This window comes from Schistocerca piceifrons, chromosome X (genome assembly GCF_021461385.2).
Source record: "Schistocerca piceifrons isolate TAMUIC-IGC-003096 chromosome X, iqSchPice1.1, whole genome shotgun sequence".
Lineage (NCBI taxonomy): Eukaryota > Metazoa > Arthropoda > Insecta > Orthoptera > Acrididae > Schistocerca > Schistocerca piceifrons.
In genome coordinates this window covers 408,578,918-408,601,405 of record NC_060149.1, presented here as the reverse complement: position 1 = coordinate 408,601,405, position 22,488 = coordinate 408,578,918, and positions in this window count along the sequence as shown.

Below are 22,488 nucleotides of genomic sequence, written 5' to 3'. Positions count from 1 at the left end.
CAGTCTTCTAGGCTTGGGAAAGCGTGGGAACAGCATGCAAGCTGGCTCCCCATTCCGGCAAAGGTGAAGTAACAACAAACTGATGACTGCAGATGTTAAGTCCCATAGTGCTCAGAGCCATTTTTTTGGTTCTCCCTTCTATTCCAGTCGCGTATTGTTCGTGGAAAGAAAGGTTGTCGGTATGCCTCTGTGTGGTCTCTAATTTCTCTGATTTTGTCAAAAATGGTTCAAATGGTTCTGAGCACTATGGGACTTAACATCTGTGGTCATCAGTCCCCTAGAACTTAGAACTACTTAAACTTAACTAACCTAAGGACATCACACACATCCATGCCCGAGGCAGGATTCGAACTTGCGACCGTAGCAGTCGCGCGGTTCCGGACTGCGCGCCTAGAACCGCTAGACCACCGCGGCCGGCTCTGATTTTGTCCTCATGGTCTCTTCGCGAGATATACGTAGGAGGGAGCAATATACTGCCGGACTCCTCGGTGAAGGTATGTTCTCGAAACTTCAACAAACTTCAACCGGTGAGCAGTATTCAAGCAGTGGGCGAACAAGTGTACTGTAACCTACCTCCTTTGTTTTCAGACTGCATCTCCTTAGGATTCTTCCAATGAATCTGTCTGGCATCTGCTTTACCGACGATTAATTTTATATGGTCATTCCATTTTAAATCAGTCCTAATGCCTACTCCCAGATAATTTATGGAATTAACTGCTTCCAGTTGCTGACCTGCTATATTGTAGCTAAATGATAAAGGATCTTTCTTTCTATGTATTCGGAGCACGTTATACTTGTCTACATTGAAATTCAACTGCCATTCCCTGCACCAATCTTTGCAGATCCTCCTGCATTTCAGTACAATTTTCCATTGTTACAACCTCTCGATATACTACAGCATCATCCGCAAAAAGCCTCAGTGAACTTCCGATGTTATCCACAAGGTCATTTATATATATTGTGAATAGCAACGGTCCTACGACACTCCCCTGCGGCACACCTGAAATCACTCTTACTTCGGAATACTTCCCTCCATTGAGAATGACATGCTGCGTTCTATTATCTAGGAACTAACGGGAATGCTGACTGGTGGCGTCGTTGACGACTGCCGGTATTTGGACAGGAGCCCACTCTGTCATTTCCAAGGCAAGACTACAGCTGAAAAACGCTATGAGAGGAAATGTAAGCTTCCTGACTTCGCCGTCGCCGCACGTGGCATTTCCCACTCCCTGCAGTCACCCATACATGAATCCTGATGGCCAGATGGTCATCCTGCTGTCCATGGCTGACTAAGTAGCGGTCAGTAACTTAGTCCACTACAATAATGAACACAAATAAAACGAGAAAGTACATATCTCACAAATCAACGATCGAAAGAACGTTTTTTACTTGAAGTGCAGATATGTTAGTGACACAAGACACAAAAAACATGCAGACATAGCCAGGACAACGGAAATAAACATTAGCAATATTTTGTCACGTTTTACGTCAAGAAATGTGTAGTGCAGCAAGCGAAAACGAAAATAGGCCAAAAACAATCTGTTCCAAACACAGAAGGACGTGGAATCATAGAAAAATATAATGAGGTAGTGGTGTATGGGTGTAGGTCAACTTCTGTGTGGGGATGGGTCGTGACGGTGCGTGGGGGTCGCAGGAACCAGCTGTTCATAACTCAAGCAGACAATATCAAAAGTAGGTAAGATGTTTTAAAGAGGTATGATGTAAAAAATTTTAAAAAATCTTTCCTTGAGGGTCAACAATTGCTCCATATGAAACTGATACTATTGTGCAGCAGTCAGAATGTGTGGAGCATGTGCAGAAAATACTTTGCACTAAACTTAGAACGCTGAGACAAGATTTGTCAGGCAAAAAATTATCTGATGGTAAGAGAATAAAAGGGAGAGGGCGACTGACTGATGCAGAAATTGACAAGCTGCAGACATATTATGACTTGGCAATAAGAAGGAACTCAGGTGTTTTGAAAAACTGGCCCTTATACTTCCACAAAATGTCCATAGACAATAACCCTATCCTTAACTTGTGCCTAAAGGGAAGAGAATCATGGTGCGGCTACCAAAGGTCAACTGTTGTTGGTGAAGAGTATCATTACAGGAATTCTCTACCAATTGCTGTAATGGAAGCTATCAAACCTATATTCAGGTGCGTTTCAAATGAAAACTTATTAAAGAAATGTCTTCATAGCGGTACCCGAAACACGAATGAGAGTTTTAACCGATGTGTATCGGAAAGATTGCCAAAAACTACTTTTGTGGTAAGAAATGCACTTGCTGTTGGTGATTATGTTGCAGTTTCATGTTTTCATGATGGTGTGCAAAGCAGGAAATATGTTTTAGAAAAAGTGTGAACTAACCCGCTGTGAACTGTATCAAACCTTTGTGCGCAATAGACAGTGAGCGTTAAGCGAAAGCAGATAAATCATTCTAGAAACTGACAGAATCAAAAAACTGGTATAGAAAGTGAAAAAGAACCGACTTATGGTGCTGGAAAGTTCTAAAAGAATTTCAAATACAAGCAAAAACTTTAACAGGTATTTTCCAAAAAACACAAATTTGTGTACGTAGGTACATAGAACATCGAAAGTAACAGATCTATTACTTTCAAACTTGGTATGCTAATAAAACACAACTTCCTTAATGCAACGCTCAAGAATTTTCCAACTCTATTAAAATGTGATATAAATCGGGTAAATAAACTACAAATTTTGAGTTTTTTTCTAAACATGAAGTTCAAAATGTAAGTACTGATTCATTTTTTCATCAATTAAATAAATTCTACACTTTCGAATACCTACAGGTATGCTTTGTATGCTCTGCAAAATTCATCGAAGAATCTCTCTTACTTACATTAACAAGTGCATCAAAAAGTTAGTGCAAAAATGAAGATATTTTACATACAGAAAAACTGTTGTTAGATTTTGGGACTTTCACTACCACGAGTATGAATTCGGACTCCTTTCTGGTCATACTGAAAACGTTTTATGAATTTATTTGGAAAAAGTATTGACAGCGGAAATTAAAATGTCCTGTGGTGCCTCTCCTGCCCCCAGTTGGCCGGCCCGATGTGCTGCCCCGTTAACACTCATTTGGCTACATAGGCAGCATCACGGTGAAGGCGGAGACCACTTCTCCTCGAGCACATTGGCAAGCGGCGTGTGGCGACGGCGAGCTGACAGCTACTGTGGTGTAAGCGCCTAACTGTGGTGACTCCAGTAGTGTACGCAGCGGCGTGTGGCCTCACTACTAGGAGACGGCCGCCCACGGACGGAGGCAGCGGTGCTGAAGACCGCCGAGTTGCTTTCAGCGGATGACAGTCTCCAGTGGTGGAAATCGTCCCAGCGACCAACAACGTGGCACCTTGGCGCCTGCACCGGTACGGAAGAGTGGGTGGCTGAATCGGCCGGGTCTGGAATTGCTGCCTTCAGAGCAGCATACTGGAAGCTGCTGGAAATGGACCAGTACCGAGTCCAAGGAGGAGGACTTGGCACTAACAGATTATGCTGCTGTACAAGCCAGAACTTGCAGCGGCTGCTTGCTGCCCCGTGGCGTTTGGTCATTCGGCATGGCCCTCCCCAGTATGCTGGCTGATGATCCCTGTGCTCAAATTAATGATTACTTATACTCGTGTCCGGCCTACTTGTGCCAAACCACTGCTTCCGGAAGCGCTCGGTAAAACAAATCCTTGTCCTGGGTATGTGGCAATTTCGTGCCTCGCCCTGAAAGAGTCCCGTTTTACTGTTACGGTTACAATATTGTGCTGCCTGGCCTATAGTCTGATTAAAATTACTTGATTGTTGACACTTCACGTGTAGGAGCTGGTTTCCGCAAACAGAGCGATCAACGTCACGCCCGGGTTCGCTGTTGCCTATCTGCCACGACAAATGGTCAGTTCACTTCTAATTCCTTGTCCGGCATTCTTTCTTGATGTGCTTGGATTCCGAGTCATGGATTTGGCACTTTTATTTCATATTTCATCAGACATGATAACCACACCAAAAACAACACACACACACACACACACACACACACACACAAACTCTCTCTCTCTCTCTCTCTCTCTCTTTCTCTCACACACACACACACACACACACATACATGCAGCGATGCTAATGAAATATCCACGTTTCATACACAGCACTAACCAAACATTACTCGATATTTCCTCATAATTCGCGGTTTAGCGTCATATTTACAGTTATCATAATCATAGAGATCGGCTTACGTTAGGTCAGCTTCGCACAATAAGCGTAGCCGAACTTTTGAAGGTTATTCAGCATTACGACTGGGTCACCATAGAAATATAACTCCTTTAGACAGTCTTGTAACGTAGCGTAGTTAGTGGTGTGTTAACCTACTGTGTATAAGGTTGCAAGCTCGTATCTCATGGGATGAAATGAACTTTTTAATTTCTAAATCTAATCAAAATTATCCAAACATTATTTTTACTCAATTAATAGTTTTAAATGTATTTTTTACTTTCTAATTCTTTGCTACGTCATTTTCATCCTCATATTGACATTTTTTGCTCTTATTTTTCTTCCTATCATTCTTTTGTCGTTTGGATTCTGCCTGTGTCGCCTATAATCTGCACCCAAGTGCCAACGGGGACTGTTGGTCGGTTTCTAATGCAGCAGCTCGTGTAGTAAGTGTGAGGATACTTCCAAGTAAACGATGATCAGCGAGTATTCAGTTTGCTTTTACCTTTGAAACTGAATTTTTTCTGTCTTGAGTTCGCTCGTAGAAGTTAGTTTTAATCTTCGTGAACAAAGCGATCATGATTTTATTTCTGCCGCAGAATGCTGACGGCCGTTTTCTCGGATAGATTCTACGTCACGAGGTTGTGGTTAGCTTAGGACATGAGTTTAAATTTAGGGCTACAAAATGCGTCGTCTGCCGCACTTGAGTCATTGATTACTTAAAATCAGCTGTCCACAGAGCATCTCGCACTTCCGACGTATCGCGCGACGGCCACTTGCACCACTGCTCCGCACTGCACAGTAACAGCATTTATGAAGTGCCCCGCTGTGTTTGTGTCACCTATAACAGAGTGATAGTAGGCAACCGACGTAGCAATATTGTGGCGGCAACTATCAAGTAATTTTAATCGGACTAAAGTCAGCGTTGTGCTGTCTAAACTACTCTTCGATGCTGCAATCGATATGCCGGCACGTGAGCGTCCTACGAGTGCCTTCCATTGCTGTGGCTGAACTGCTAGTTTCTGCGGTAACACCAAAAAAGTAGTGGCGGTGTTACAGTAACTAAAAACCACACTTCACTATCTTTTTAATGATCTGTCTTTAAATACAGAAGAAAGTTCAAATTATAAATATATTTGATTCCAGACCATTGAAGATGTCTTAATTGAATATAACGAAACGTGTGTGGTAAAATAAATACGCAGTTTTAATTGTTGCGAGGGCTGATTTGTAATACTTAAAAAGAATTGTATAGCAGCTACGGACACTATGGCCACACAAACACAAAATCTTTTGGGAAAATTGAGAGAACTGATACACAGAGACCGGGGGAGGGTGGGGGGGGGGGGGGCGTGTGTTGTTTGGGGAAGAGACCAAACAGCGAGGTCATCGGTCTCACTAGTCACTGGATTAGGGAAGGATGGCGAAGGAATTTGGCCGTGCCCTTCCAAAAGTACCATCCCACCATTTGCCTGAAGCGATTTAGGGAAACTACGGAAAACCTAATCAGGATGGCCGGACGCGGGATTGAACCGCCGTACTCCCGAATGCGAGTCCAGTGTGCTAACCACTGTGCCACCTCGCTCGATAGAGAGGACTTTGCGAAATATCTGCCACCTTTATCGAATACCTCAAGCACTGACACTGAGGATAAGATAAGAGAGATTAGGGCGCGTATTGGGGACTATGGACAGGCGTGCTTTCCTCGCCCGAAACACCAGTGGAATAGGTCAGAGAAATGCTAACACTGGAACCAAGTACTAGGCACTGTGGGGTATGTATGAAGGTGAAGGAGTGGAACCACGGCTGGAGTTGAATGTCAATGTAAGCAGAATGCAAATTTGGGAGGTACAGTGTCACATTAACAGTTCGTCTCTTAGTTGTGAATTCCAGAGATGCTTCTCAGAAGAACACTATTCCCTGTATTATTCACTTCCTCATCTAAATCTGTAACAATTGGCTTTGTATACCAGCAAATTAAACAGCTTTAGAATTATCTAATAGAACTAAACGCAAGAGATTATTGTATATTGAGGACACGGTACATTGTCTTGGATGGAGAGTCGTCAAATTGTATTGATGTAAGTTCAGGGTTGCCCCAGGGAAGTGTGTTATGTTAAGACTCTTGCTGTTCATGTCGTATGGTAATGAGCTTAAGAAAATCTTAATAGTAAACTTTCGCAGGTGATGCAGCTATCAGTAACGAAGTGCTGACTGAAAATGCGAAACAAATAATAAGTCATATATTCATAAGATTTCAAAATGGTACAAAAATTGTCAACATCCTTTAAATGTTCAGAAATGCAGAACTGTGCACTTCACAAAGCGAAAGGGTGTAGTATCCTTTGACTACAGTATCAGTGAGCCACAATACCTTGGTGTAACAACTGGTAGAGATATGAAACATGACAAACACGTAGGTTCAGTTTGTAGGTAACCCAGTGGCAGAATTCGATTCATTAGTACAATACTAGGGAAACACCATCAGTGCACAAGAGGACACTACTAACAAAACACTCTTGTAATCCTTCTAGAATATTACTCAAGTGTGTGGGACCCATAACAAATAGGACTAACAGGGAATATTGAACGTTTACAAAGAAAGGCAGCACTAATGGTCGTAAGTTGATTTGGCCGGTGGGAAAGCGTCACGGAAGTATTAAAAAGGACTGAACTGACAAACGGTTGAAAGCAGACGCAAAAAATATCCCGTGAAAGTCTATTTACTAATTTTCAAGAACCAACTTTAAGTGATGAATTTAAGAATAGACTACAATGACCTACGTAGAGCTTCCGTAAGGACCGCGAAGATTAAAGGAGCACACTGAAGCATTTAAACAGCCATTACTCTCGCGCTCCATACCTGGAACGACGGGAAAAAGCCCTAACAAATGGTACAATAAGAAGTGCCCTTTGCCACGCACTTCAGAGTGGTTTTCAGAGTATGGATGTAGACAACATGAAAGGGAGAAGCGCTAATAAGAAACGCTGAGGAGCATCCGATGTTGCATAACCCGTATCTCATTTCTTTTTAAGTGGTAATATAAAGCACCCTCATGCTTCCCACTACTCATATATAGCTAAAAAATGTAAATGTCGTGTGACTATGGCCTCCCGTCGGGTAGGCCGTTCGCCGGGTGCAAGTCTTTCGATTTGAAGCCACTTCGGTGACTTGCGCGTCGATGGGGATGAAATGATGGTGATGAGGACAACACAACACACAGTCCCTGAGCGGAGAAAATCTCCGACCCACCCGGGAATCTAGCCCGGGCCCTTAGTATTAACATTCTGTCACTCTGACCACTCAGCTACCGAGAGCTGACTCAGATATAACTGAAACCAACAAGATCCTACAATGTCCTAATTCATGTAGCAATAAGTTGCACTCATCAAACGTCCAGGAATCGATTCCCATTCGGACCTACGATATTTTTCTGTGATTGTATCGCTTCTTACACCTCTTGCCATGACTTTTTTTAATCTGAAAAAACGTCAGACTGTATCTTGGTCCGCAGTCCACGCTAGAGCGTATGTCCCCATGTGACTGGATGCGTAAGTGAATTCGAAGGTTACAGGAAGCCAACTACGTATCACATCCACCAGTACCTAGGATCCTGCCTAGTAAAGCATTGCGGCATAGATATGAATATCAGGTTTGAGGATAGCTTTACTAATCTATTCTACACAGTCAGAAGCCTTTTTAAGTTACAAAACCCAAGTTTGAAAAACACAAATATTTGATTGTTAATAACTTCCCTAGAAGATCATAATTTTAGCCTTAGCCAATTTACGAAAGGTAGTCTACCATGTTGTTGTTGTTGTGGTCCTCTGTCTGAGACTAGTTTGATGCAGCTCTCCATGCTACTCTATCCTGTGCAAGCTTCTTCATATCCCAGTACCTACTGCAACCTACACCCTTCTGAGTCTGTTTAGTGTATTCATCTCTTGGTCTCCCTCTACGATTTTTACCCTCCACGCTGCCCTCCAATACTAAGTTGGTGATCCGTTGATGCCTCAGAATATGCCCTACCAACCGATCCGTTCTTCTAGTGAAGTTGTTCCACAAATTTCTCTTCTCTCCAATTCTATTCAATACCTCCTCATTAGTTATGTGATCTACCCATCTAACCTTCGGCATTCTTCTGTAGCACCACATTTCGATAGCTTCTATTCTCTTCTTGTCGAAACTATTTATCGTCCACGTTTCACTTCCATACACGGCTACACTTCATACAATTACTTTCAGAAACGACTTCCTGACATTTAAATCTATACTCGATGTTAACAAATTTCTCTTCTTCAGAAACGCTTTCTTTGCCATTGCCAGTCTACATTTTATATCCTCTCTACTTCGACCATCATCAGTTATTTTGCTCCCAAAATAGCAAAACTCATTTACTGCTTTAAGCGTCTCATTGCCCAATCTAATTCCCGCAGCATCACCCGATTTAATTCGACTACATTCCATTATCCTCGTTTTGCTTTTGTTGATGTTCCTCTTACATCCTATTTTGAAGACACTGTCCATTCCGTTCAGCTGCTCTTCCAGGTCCTTTGCTGTCTCTGACAGAATTACAATGTCATCGGCGAACCTCATAGTTTTTATTTTTTCTCCATGGATTTTAATTCCTACTCCGAATTTTTCTTTTGTTTCCTTTACTGCTTGATCAATATACAGATTGAATAACATCGGGGATAGGCATCAACCCTGTCTCACTCCCTTCCCAACCACTGCTTCCCTTTCATGCCCCCCGACTCTTATAAGTGCCATCTGGTTTCTGTAGAAATTGCACCTTCAGAATTTGAAAGAGAGTATTCCAGTAAACAATGGCAAAAACTTTCTCGAAGTCTACAAATGCTAGAAACGTATGTTTGCCCTTCCTTAATCTATTTTCTAAAATAAGTCGTAGGGTTAGTATTGCCTCACGTCTTCCAACATTTCTACAGAATCTAAACTGATCTTCCCCGAGGTCGGCTTCACCAGTATTTCCATTCGTCTGTAAAGAGTTCGTGATAGTATTTTGCAGCCGTGGCTTATTAAAGTGATAGTTCGGTCATTTTCACATTTGTCAACACCTGCTTTCTTTGGGAGTGGAATTATTATATTCTTCTTGAAGTCTGAGGGTATTTCGCCTGTCTCATACATCTTGCTCACCAGATGGTAGACTTTTGTTAGGCCTGGCTCTCCCAAGGCTCTCAGTAGTTCTAAAGGAATGTTGTTGTCTACTCCCGGGGCCTTGTTTCGACTTAGGTTTTTCAGTGCTCTGGCAAACTCTTCACGCAGTATCATATCTCCTATTTCATCTTCATCTACATCCTCTTCCATTTCCATAATATTGTCCTCAAGAACATCGCCCTTGTATAGACCCTCTATATACTCCTTCCACCTTTCTGCTTTCCCTTCTTTGCTTAGAACTGTGTTTCCACCTGAGCTCTTGATATTCATGTAAGTGGTTCTCTTTCCTCCAAAGGTCTATTTAATTTTCCTGTAGGCAGTATCTATCTTACCCCTAGTGAGATAAGCCTCTACATCCTTACATTTGTCCTCTAGCCATCCCTGCTTAGCCATTTTACACTTCCTGTCGATCTCATTTTTGAGACGTTTGTATTCCTTTTTGCCTGCTTCATTTACTGCATTTTTGTATATTCTCCTTTCATCAATTAAATTCAATATCTTTTCTGTTACCCAAGGATTTCTATTAGCCCTCATCTTTTTACCTACTTGATCCTCTGCTGCCTTCACTACTCCATTCCTCAAAGCTACCCATTCTTCTTCTACTGTATTTCGTTCCCTCATTCCTCTCAATCGTTCCCTTATGCTCTCCCTGAAACTCTGCACAACCTCTGGTTAAGCCAGTTTATCGAGGTCCCATCTCCTTAAATTCCCACCTTTTGCAGTTTCTTCAGTTTTAATCTACAGTTCATAACCAATAGATTGTGGTCAGAGTCCACATCTGCCCCTTGAAATGTCTTACAATTTAAAACCTGGTTCCTGAATCTCTGTCTTACCATTGTATAATCTATCTGAGACCTTCCAGTATCTCCAGGCTTCTTCCAAGTATACAACCATCTTTCATGATTCTTGAACCAAGTGTTAGCTATGATTAAGTTATGCTCTGTGCAAAATTCTACCAGGCGGCTTCCTCTTTCATTCCTTACTCCCATTCCATATTCACCTACTACGTTTCCTTCTCTTCCTTTTCCTACTATCGAGTTCCAGTCACCCATGACTATTAAATTTTCGTCTCCCTTCACTACCTGAATAATTTCTTTTATCTCAAAACACATTTCATCAATCTCTTCGTCATCTGCGGATTTAGTTGGCATATGAACTTGTACTACTGTGGTAGGAGTGGGCTTCGTATCTATCTTGGCCATACTGGTACATAATGAAAGCACTGTAGAAGGCCGCAAGAGGCATAGTTCATCGATAAAATGGAGTACCACGAGGTCATTAGTTTTCTAAATAGGAAGGGAACAACCTTGCAACAATCCATAGCAAGATTGTGGAGATGCAATAATGCCCTATTCTATGGCACAGGTTTTGGCTTCCAATGTGGTTAAAACGACATTTTGAACACGACAAAGGTAGTCTCCCGCTGGGTTTCGCAACTGCTTACATCCATTGGAGAAACGGGCCGAACCGAGGCAGCAGCGGAAATACTGTAGCTGTTGGAGCCATTCTAGATTACTTCTTTAGCTGCCCATTCAGCATGATGTATCATTATAATGCTGAGACAAGGAACCAAAATAAGCAGTGGAAAAAAAAAATGGAAACGAGCGTTCGTCGTCGTTGGCCGGGAGGCCCCTTGTGGGACAGGTCCGGCCGTCTTAGTGCAGGTCTTATTACATTCTACGCCACATTGGGTGAGCCGCGCGCCGGATGGGGATGAAATGATGATGAAGACAGCACAACACCCAGTTCGGGAGCGGAGAAAATCTCCGACCCAGCCGGGAATCGAACCTTGGTGCGTAGGACGGCAATCCGTCATGCTGACCACTCAGCTATCGAGGCGGACAGCAGTGCAAACATATGAAACATGGATTTTCCGTCACCGAAACAACGAGACCGGATCGTATAGAGCAAGGTGATACTGGGTGTTTTTGGGACTGCCACGGTATGTTGCTAACAGATTATACACTATATTTACAAATTAGTCATACAAAAATAACCTTCAATTGTGAAAAATGTAAATAACTTACAGACACGTTGGATACAAAGCTGAATGCAGGACATCTTCAAGTTTTATTTACAAATGTTCAATTGGGCTACCTTCTGTAACACGACAAATGTCCCATCTGTAATCAATTTCCTGTCAAATCCTGTGAAGAAAGTCTTCATGTATGGTGGCAGCTGCTTATGTTATCCATTATCGCAGCTCGCCGACGCTTTCATGAAGCTGAGGAACAAACTTTGTCTTTAATGTAGCCCCATACACAGAAGTCCATTGGTTTTAAACCAGGTGATCATGATGGCCAGGATATTGTTCCACCACTTCCAATTCAAGTCGGCACATTCCTACTGAGGTCTACGACAAATTCACAACGATAACAGGGTGAGCGCTATCTTGCTGTAAAATAAATTCTGTTCCCATATCCTGTCGTAATTGGGATATTAGATAATGTTCAAGCATGTCCAGGTACAACATGCCAATTACAGTAGACTCACAAAAAAAAGGAACGCAAATCCTGTTAGAGCTTACAGCGCAAAAAGCATTTACCTTAGGCGAGTCCGGTATATGTTCGGCTACGTGACATGGGTTCTGCTCAACCTATATCTAAACGTTATGCCGCTTCACTTTACCCCAGGTATGGAAGCTGGTTTCGTCGCTGAACACAATTTTATTAAGAAAATCACATTCAGTTTACATTTTCTTAATCATATGTAAACAAAACTGGCACGTCTTTCTTTGTCACGTTCTCTTAAAGCTTGCAACAATTGCAATTTGTAGGATGCTAATGACAGGCACTTCCTCAATACCTTCCACACTGTAACGCTGTGCATTTTCAATTCCAAGCTGGCACACCTCGTTGATTTACTCGGGACTGCGAATGTAAGACGAGCCGAACTTATTCAGTTCCTTCGTCAGAGATCGCTGGTCGACCCTGACCCGCCGACCTGTGTGATACACAGCCAGTTTCGTTGAAAGAATTGTAGCAATTAATAGTAGTTTGTCTTTGAGGTGGTACCTTGCGATATTTAGTCCTGAATTATTGTGTATAAACTGTAGTAGCACATCTGGACTCACAAAACCATAAGCAAAACTGCGCACGCTTTACACTATTTTACTATTCCATGATGAGTGTTGCAATAACTTATTCGAGCATGCAACTTAGCGGGAACATCAAGAGCTAACAGTGTGAGGCGGAAAGACAAAACTTGTAGATATACTGCATTCAGTTGTGTGACGAACATTTCTATAAGTTATTTACCCTGTTCACAATTAAAGGTTACTTTCGTGTAAATATTTGTATACATCATGTACTAATAGTTACGTGAGTATACTGCTGAAATCTCCCGACGAGCTTGGAGGACGTTGTGAAGACGTAGCATAGTAGTAAGCTTTCGAAGGTGGTGTTTTTCCTTCACGGCCCAGCTCAGTTACCACATGACAGTCATTCACGCTACTTCTTAGGGATATAAAATTTTGCGTCACCCCTTGTATTCTCTTGTCATGAGATCTAGTGACTTTTTCCTCTTTTCTCAGATAAAGAAGCCATTTTTGGCAGGCGTTTCCAGAACAACGACAAGGTGATTTTCGAGGTGAAACGTTTCCGTAACACCCACCGTACAGATTTCTGCAGTGAAGGTCTGTGCCAAGTCATCCATGGTTGGGAATCGCAATGAAGGGTAAATATGTAGAGAAGGACTAACGCTATCATCAAGTTTCATTGTCGGTGCTCGATTTTTTCGAGGTGATAATTGAAACATGACGACTAGCTCCCGTAGATTTTCAAATTGTCCTCCAGAGATAGGCCAATTTAATAACAGTTGTTCAAGGATTGTCCCACGAATTTTGTTTATTTAAACAGCGACAGGTCCAGGATGTGCGCGTCGTCAGCCTGTCAAGTGGACCCCATCACACCTGGAGAGCTCTTGTGAGGAGAGGCCTTCGCCGTAGCCTCCCACTAAAACGACTCGAGAGAAGGCTAACGTCTCCGTACTGCGTGCGAACTGCGCATCATTTCATTACCTTATGACAGGGGTGATGTCACTCTCTCGTCGGATTCTACGGCTACAAGTGTCACCGCAGCCACTCAACATCGTTATACTCAAGAGTGTTTGGTGCCTCGTATCGTACCGAGTTTCCAGCCGTCTTCCTGAGAAGCATAACCGCCTGTCGAGGGCGTATTATCAAACAGAGCACTACCATTAACTTCATCGCGAATTATATAAACAATCGAACTCCAAAGTATACTGTCCAGTCACATTAATATGACTACCTGCAGAAAGCCTGAATAACCACCTTTTGCAGCACAGAGCGCTGCGAGACGCCCAGGTAGAGAGTCAATGAGGTTATGGAAGGTACCCACAGGGATGTGGAGCCATGACGACCCTAGTGCAGTGGCCAGCTACGCTAGGTTTTTCGGTTGAGGATCCATGATGCGAACAGCCCAATTGAGGTGGTCACACAAATCTTCTATTGGGATTAAATCTGGGGAGTTTGGTGGCCAGGAGGATACATTAAGCTCATTCTGGTGCTTTTCGAGTCACGCACGTTCACTGCGTTGCATTGTCCTGCTAGTAGATGCCAGCATGCCGAGGAAAAACAAACTGCATGTAGGGGTGGACATCGTCCTCAAGGATAGATACATACTTGTGTAGATCCATTGTGCATTCCAGAATGACGAGATCACTCAGGGAATGCCACGAAAATATTCCCCAGACCATAACGCTCTCTCCTACGGTGTGGACCCTTTGCTTTCAGAAGTTTTACTCGTACACGCCAAAGGTCATCTGTCAGATGGATCCTAATACGCGAGTCATTTGAAAACACCACCTGTCGCCAGTTAACGGATGTCCAGATGTCGGTACTGGTGTGGAAATTCCAGCCTCTGTCACCGATGAACGGCAGTCAGCATGGGTGCATGAAACAGGCACCTGCTGCAAAGGCCCGTATGTAGCAACGTTCACTGAACGGTCGTTGAGGAGACACTGTTAGTACCTCCTGGGTTCATCTGGGTGGTCAGTTGCTCAATAGTTGCGAGTCTATTTGCCCGTACGCATCTTCGCAGCTGTCGTTCACCTCTGTGATCTATGGCCCGTGGTGCACCACAGTTGCCTCGGTGCTGGTTTTGGACAGCGCCGTTTTGCCATGCACGGTGCACTTTAAATATGGTGGCACACAGACAGTTTATAAACTTATCAGCTTCCACATTCAGCGCGAATGCCAATCAAAACGCCCTTTTGGACGTCAGATAAATCGCCCCCTTTCCGAATTTCGACAACGACTTCGGCATTTTCCGCGTCCCCCTGACAATGATTATATACCCTATACTGCTGGTGCTGCTATCTGCCGTCTGTGAGTGATTATTGCACGATGACTACGAATATAGGCGGTGGTCACACTGCAAGGTCCTACTGGAGTAAGGCTCTATTCAATCTGTTTTGCCACTGACATGCACTAAGTAACCCCTCTAAAGGTTCAAGTCCCCCACTACGGTCCTGGTATATGTGAAGAAATTTTGTGCACAGAAAATGAAGGAAATGGTTGGCACTAACAGATGAAATGTAGTTGTGTGCGCTGATTAAATATTAATAATTACTAAGTAGTGATGGGGACTATCAAGTACTGAAATGAAACAAAGGTTACAAATCACGTACATTTATTGGTTGTGAATTTAGTAACTACTCAGAACAAATGAGTATATTTACATATACGAACGTGTGATAACTGTGGATCTTCAGAGGAAAAAGACTGGAAAAGTTCTCACAAAATAGACCGAACGAACAAGAAATAGCGTTAACTGACTGTTAATCGCGAAACTGAAATATTGCATCGGAAGGTTAGTGAGTAAAGAGAAACAGACTGTCAGAAAGTGAAACCATGGACGAAAGGCCACCACACAGTGACTGACTGATTATTCTGAACCCACGCGGCTATCACTCCTTACGAACTTGATACCCCGTTGCTGCGACTCTTACATCATTTGCGGGAGACGTGGCGCGGGGAGTTCGCAGGCAGGGGCGGACGCTCTCATCTTCTCGAGAATCGACTGCTCCTCTACAGATCCGTTCCTCTCTCACGCTGACCAAGTACCCTCTGCGTCTCTCGACGATGAGGTGCTCTCTGCGACTCTCAACGACCAAGTGTGTCTGATACTTCGATTTCCTGCTCCTTCGGGGTGTGAGCCCGCTAAAACTGCCATGTGGGCCATTCTGCCTGTGTACTTTATTTCACCAATCCGAAAACTGCGAACAGTTTTGTTCTGGAAGTTCCGGCGTCATTTCTTGGAAGATTCCGAACGCCGACCTGTCCCAACTCCTCGTACCAAAAGCTTGCGAATACCGATGGCAGATCACCACTCCCAAAGATTCCGGTTCCGACTATCAAAAGGCGTCCCGCCAAAAACTTTCATTAACTTTACCTTCACAGTGTTTACTCTCAAGGCGTCAGAGGCCCGAAGACACTAGATAAAAAAACTCGCTTGTAGATACTGCACAACATTGCGACGTTATCGTACGAGACACGCCATTTGCGTGGGTGGTCTGTCCTACGGAGAAACATCTGTGTTCATATTCTTCGACAATTGTAGAATACAGGGCGTGTTCGCTGAAATTAGCACGCAAGTGCTTTTTTCTGCCAGCCTTGCTAATCTTGTCAAAGACTCACGCAGCCCTCTGTCGCGATGAATACAACAGCGGATGGCTGCCCGCAGGATTCAGGTGGCTGGCGTTTCTGTCACTCCCCAGCGCACGTCGTCACCGGCCTCGTCCGCTGAAGGCTGGCCAAACTATAAGGACCATGTTTTCACTCCTCGCCAACTACCAGAATGAATTCAACATGCACTAAACATCGGAATTTATTTATTAATTAGACATATCATATCTATGGATTAAGTGTGCTGAGTGAAAAAAGAATGAAACGTGACGCTGGCTACAGCCCGAGGCGTTTCAACATTAATGTAACTGGACGGTGTATAAAGGGCTTTAAATGTCCGAATACATTGTCTGGGTAATTTGTACTTCGTTTTAAGGAAAACCGTTTACCAAGCATCTCAAATTTAATGACGTCATATCTCCTGTCTGACAATGACGTACTTTTGCAGGTACATTTAATACTCTTTGCAAAATGTGTTGCGAATAGAGTTAGTTGTAAAGAAGTAATAAATTACGTCATGTCAGATGCTGAAGTTTTACTGCATGAACAGTGACAATGACGTAACCGACAAACTTCATTCTTTTCATTACTTTGCGGAGGCGTCAGCGAGAAAAAGTTTCTAAAAGATTTTAAATTTTGTGTAATGTTTGTAGGAAGTCGCTAACACTCGGTGAATGTAATCCGGGTAATTTGTATACTGTGAGTTACACCTCCTGAAGACATGTAAATGTTCGTAAATTTAGTGCCTGGCTTATTGAGCAAAACCTTTAACGTAAGCTCACAGCACTTAAAGACTGGATCAAGACAGAATTTTAAATTTTTAAACTCGATCAATAATTATACTAAATACTGACAGTAAATTTTTTGTAGGCTCTGGAAACCCTTACACAGGCAACAAGCAATTGGGATTGGCTGATCATTTTAGCCGTTTCCTAATAGTAGATTGTAGCACACTGACAATGAAGACACTATCATAAGTAATATCTTATTTTCATTCGCTAAAGCAGAGCGGCGTAATATTGGGCTCTAGGCCTATTTAGGTTACATATGTTTATTTGATATGAGTGATCTGTTGATTTAATGGAAAAAATTCTACTGAAGCCAAGACTACTAAATATTATTTATTTCATGATGACGGTTCCTACCTTGAAGCTGTCGGCTTACGACATTGCATTACCTATTCCATTTCACTTCAGCGAACAAATTTGGCGCTATGTGCATTTTATATACTGTATTCGTCTTCTTATTACTGATGAATCAATGTGCTTACGCTGTATTATCAGTGGACCGTGTTCCCGCTATGTGACTGATATATATGTACTTTTAATTTCCGAATGTCAGATGATGACAGCAGGCTTCTGTCGATACCAGTCATGGTGTTATAATAACATTTAGGTATCTTGTCTTCAAAAGATAAAAAATGTTGGATTATTTGTTGGCCAAATTTCGTGTGAAGTCTATAGGGCTACGTTTGGAAGCAAGCTTAAAGTTTATTATCGTAGCAACTTCTGATATCCCGTTTACAAATATTTATTTTGAAAGGAGGCATGTTCTAACAGCTTTGAATAGTACTGAACTGTAAATTTAATAATAAATCGTTGAAAAATGCTAACACGATTTATTTACAGCGGAATGTAAAAACTGGTAGTAGCCGACCTCGGCGAAGATCGTTTGGTTTCCGGAGAGATACAAGGACATGTGAGCCAATACTGATTCTACGACTTGCGAAAAACTAAAAGCAAACGGAAAATACAGCACGGACATGTATGTCTACTGTATGTCTTTAACATGATAGCATCCTCTCAGGTAAAATATTCGAGAGGTAAAATAAGGCCCCATTCGGATCTTCGGATGGGAAATGCTCAGGAGAATGTTTTCATCAGAAAAAACAAAACTGACGTCCTATGGATCGGAGTGTGGAATGTTAGATATTTTAATCGGATGGGTAGGTTTGAGAATTTAAAAAGAGAAATGGATAGCTTGAAATTAGATATAGTAGGAATTAGTAATGTGCGGTGTCAGGAAAAATATGACGTCTGATCTGATGAGTATAGGGTTACCAACACAAATTCAAATAATGGTCTTCCAGGAATACGTCTAATAATAAATATGAAAATGGTAATGCGGGTTAACTACTACGAACAGCATAGTGACCGTATTGTCGTACACAGGACAGATACAAAACCAACGCCCACTGCAGTAGCACAAGTGTATATGCAGAATAGCTCCGTAAATGATGAACAAATTGAAAGGATATTTGATGAGATGAAAAAAAATATTCAGAGGTTTCAGGGATAAGAAAATTTAATCGTGATAGGGGAATGGAATTCTGTAGTACGAAAATGAAGAGAAGAAAACTGATAGGAGAATATGGACTGGAGGAGAGGAATGAAAGGGAAAGCCGCCTGGTAGAATTCTACATAGAGCATAATTTAATCATTGCTAAAACTTGGTCCAATAATAATGAAAGAAGTTGTATAGATGAAAGATACGTGGAAAAAAGGAAAGTTTTCCATTAGATCACGTAATGGAAAGACAGATTTCGAAATTAGAACGTTAAAGGCAAAACATTTGGAGGTGTCGATGTGGAGATGACCATATTTTACTGGATATAACCTGCATATTAAAATGAAGAAACAGAAGAAAGGTAAGAAATTTAGGACCTGGGAGATGGACACCTTTAAAGAAACGGAGGAGTTGTGAGTTGGAAAGGGAACATTAGGCAGTAGTGTGGCTAAAACAGGAGACAGGAAGGCAACAGAAGTCGAATGGGTAACTTTTAGAGGTGAAACAGTGAAGGCACTAAAGGATCAAATAAGCAAAAAGACAAGGATGCAAAGAAATCCTTGGGTGTTGAATGAAATATGGATTTAATCGATGAAACGAGGAAATATAAAAATGAAGCAAATATAGCAGGCGAAAGGGAATACAGACGTGCAAAGTGCCGAATGACAAAGCACGAATTTTTAGAGGAAAAATTCAACGCTTTTGCAGCATTTATGACTACGGGAAAATACATGCCACTTATAGGATAATTAAAGAAACCTTTGGAGAAAAGATAAGCAGGTGTATGAATATCAAGAGCTCTACTGGCAAGCCTGTACTAAGCAAAGAAGTTAAGGCTGCGGGGAGAAAGGGATGTATAAGAAGAGCTATACAAAATAAACGAATGTGAAGAAAATATGATGGAAAAGGAAGACAATAACGTTGGAGATATGATACTATGAAAAGAATTTGACAGAGCAGTGTCGGACCTAAGTCGAAACAAAGCACTTCAAGCAGAGACTTCTTCTAAATTATTGAGATACGAGGGCAGTTCAATAAGTAATGCAACACATTTTTTTTCTCGGCCAATTTTGGTTGAAAAAACCGGAAATTTCTTGTGGAATATTTTCAAACATTCCCGCTTCGTCTCGTGTAGTTTCATTGACTTCCGACAGGTGGCAGCGCTGTACGGAGCTGTTAAAATGGCGTCTGTAACGGATGTGCTTTGCAAACAACGGGCAGTGATCGAGTTTCTTTTGGCGGAAAACCAGGGCATCTCAGATATTCATAGGCGTTTGCAGGATGTCTACGGTGATCTGGCAGTGGATAAAAGCACGGTGAGTCGTTGGGCAATGCATGTGTCACCATCCCCACAAGGTCAAGCAAGACTGTCTGATCTCCCGCGTGCGGGCCGGCCGTGCACAGCTGTGACTCCTGCAATGGCGGAGCGTGCGAACACACTCGTTCGAGATGATCGACGGATCACCATCAAACAACTCAGTGCTCAACTTGACATCTCTGTTGGTAGTGCTGTCACAATTGTTCACCAGTTGGGATATTCAAAGGTTTGTTCCCGCTGGGTCCCTCGTTGTCTAACCGAACACCATAAAGAGCAAAGGAGAACCATCTGTGCGGAATTGCTTGCTCGTCATGTGGCTGAGGGTGACAATTTCTTGTCAAAGATTGTTACAGGCGATGAAACATGGGTTCATCACTTCGAACCTGAAAGAAAACGGCAATCAATGGAGTGGCGCCACACCCACTCCCCTACCAAGAAAAAGTTTAAAGCCATACCCTCAGCCAGTAAAGTCATGGTTACAGTCTTCTGGGACGCTGAAGGGGTTATTCTGTTCGATGTCCTTCCCCATGGTCAAACGATCAACTCTGAAGTATATTGTGCTACTCTTCAGAAATTGAAGAAACGACTTCAGCGTGTTCGTAGGCACAAAAATCTGAACGAACTTCTCCTTCTTCATGACAACGCAATACCTCACACAAGTCTTCGCACCCGAGAGGAGCTCACAAAACTTCAATGGACTGTTCTTCCTCATGCACCCTACAGCCCCGATCTCGCACCGTCGGATTTCCATATGTTTGGCCCAATGAAGGACGCAATCCGTGGGAGGCACTACGCGAATGATGAAGAAGTTATTGATGCAGTACGACGTTGGCTCCGACATCGACCAGTGGAATGGTACCGTGCAGGCATACAGGCCCTCATTTCAAGGTGGCATAAGGCCGTAGCATTGAACGGAGATTACGTTGAAAAATAGTGTTGTGTAGCTAAAAGATTGGGGAATAACCTGGTGTATTTCAATGCTGAATAAAACAACCCCTGTTTCAGAAAAAAATGTGTTGCATTACTTATTGAACTGCCCTCGTACTTAAAGAAACAAACATGACAAAACTATTCCATATGGTATGCAACATATATGAGAGAGGCGAAATATCCCTATACTTCAGGAAGAATGCAGTAACTCAAATTCTAAAGAAGAGAGGAGCAGCCAGATGTGAAAATTACTGAATCATCAATTTAATGTTAAACAGCTGCAAAATTCTGACATGGTTGACTTACAGAAGAATGGAAAGAGTGGTAGAGACCGATTCCAGGGAAGATCATTTTAGTTTCTGGAGAGATGTAGGAACACTCTAGGCAATACTAACCCAACGACTTATGATAGAAGAAAAGTCTGAGTAAGTGCAAACTACGTTTGCAGCATTTGTAGAGTTAAAGCAAATTCTTGATAACGATGACTGGGATAGCGTGTGAGAAATTCTGAAGGTATCAGGAATAAAATACAGAAATTGATATGTTATCTGTAACTTGTTCAGAAACCAGATTACAGCTACAAGCGTCGGAGTAAATGAAAGGTGAGCCATAGTCGAGCAGCGAGTGAGACATTTTTACAGCCTATTTCACATGTTACTCAGTCTGTACGTTGAGCAAGCTGTGAAGGAAACCAAGGAGAAATTTGGAAACGGAAAAGAGAAATCTGTTAGCTCAAATATATATTTTAAGTGTTAGGAAATCTTTTCTGAAGGTACAGTACTTTTCTGGAGCATGACTTGTACTAAAGTGAAATGTGCATGATCATTAGTTCAGACAAAAGAGAACAGAAGCTTTTGAAATGTGGTGCTACAGAAGAATTTTGAAAATTAGGTTGATAGATTGAACAACTAATGAAAAAATACTTAACAGAATAAAAGAACCTCCCAGGTTAGCCGAGAGCGTTAATGCTTCCAGGACTTGGGTAGGTGCGCTGGCCCCAAATCAAATCCGCCTGGCAGATTACCGAGGTCGGCCAGTGTGCCAGCCTGCCTGGATATGGTTTTTAGGCGGTTTTCTACATCCTGCTAGGTGAATCCTGGGATCGTCCCAATGTTCCGCCTCAGTTACACGACTTGCAGACATCTGAACACATTCGCTCTATTACATGGATTACACTAGACACAGACAGGTGGTGTACACTACTTCCGTCCTAGGGGGTATCGGGTGGCAGCAGGAAGGGCATCCGGCCACCCCTCAAAATTAGCGTGCCAAATCCATTCCTAACAATGTCGACCCTGTGAAATCGTGGGATGTGGCACTAATAAAAGAAGAAGAAAGAAGAAGACTTAACAGAATAAAAGAAAAAGGTAAGTTGTGACACAACTTGACTAAATGAGGGGATTGGTTGGCAAAACACACCCTGAAGCATCAGGGAATCTTTAGACTGGTAACTGTAGTAAATGTGATGACAAAAAGTATTGAGGAAGGCGAAGGCTTCACAAATGGTTGTAGGTTGCAACAGTTACACAGGGATAAAGTGGGCAGACTAGCGTGAAGAACTGCATCATATGAGTCTTGGGAGCAGTGGCCGCTCGCGTATAGGGACTGTGGAACTCCTTCACCTCCTATTTCTGCTTGATATTGCTGAGAATATGTAGGGTAGTGAGTCGCTTTTACTTTCTTTCTGTACATATACTTGAACAATACATAATGCTTAAGCTTAATGTCAGTAGCCAGCCCTCAGTTTTCAGGAAAAAAACTTTGTACTGAAGTATGTAGCATCTTGCTGTTTGGCAAATGTGCAGATGCACACGTAGGGAGCTGTATGCAAGGCTGCAAAGGAGGAGGAATATTTATAATTTAATAACTTTCTGGGGTGCCACAATTTTTCCTTGCAATTTTACTTTTCGATGTGCCTT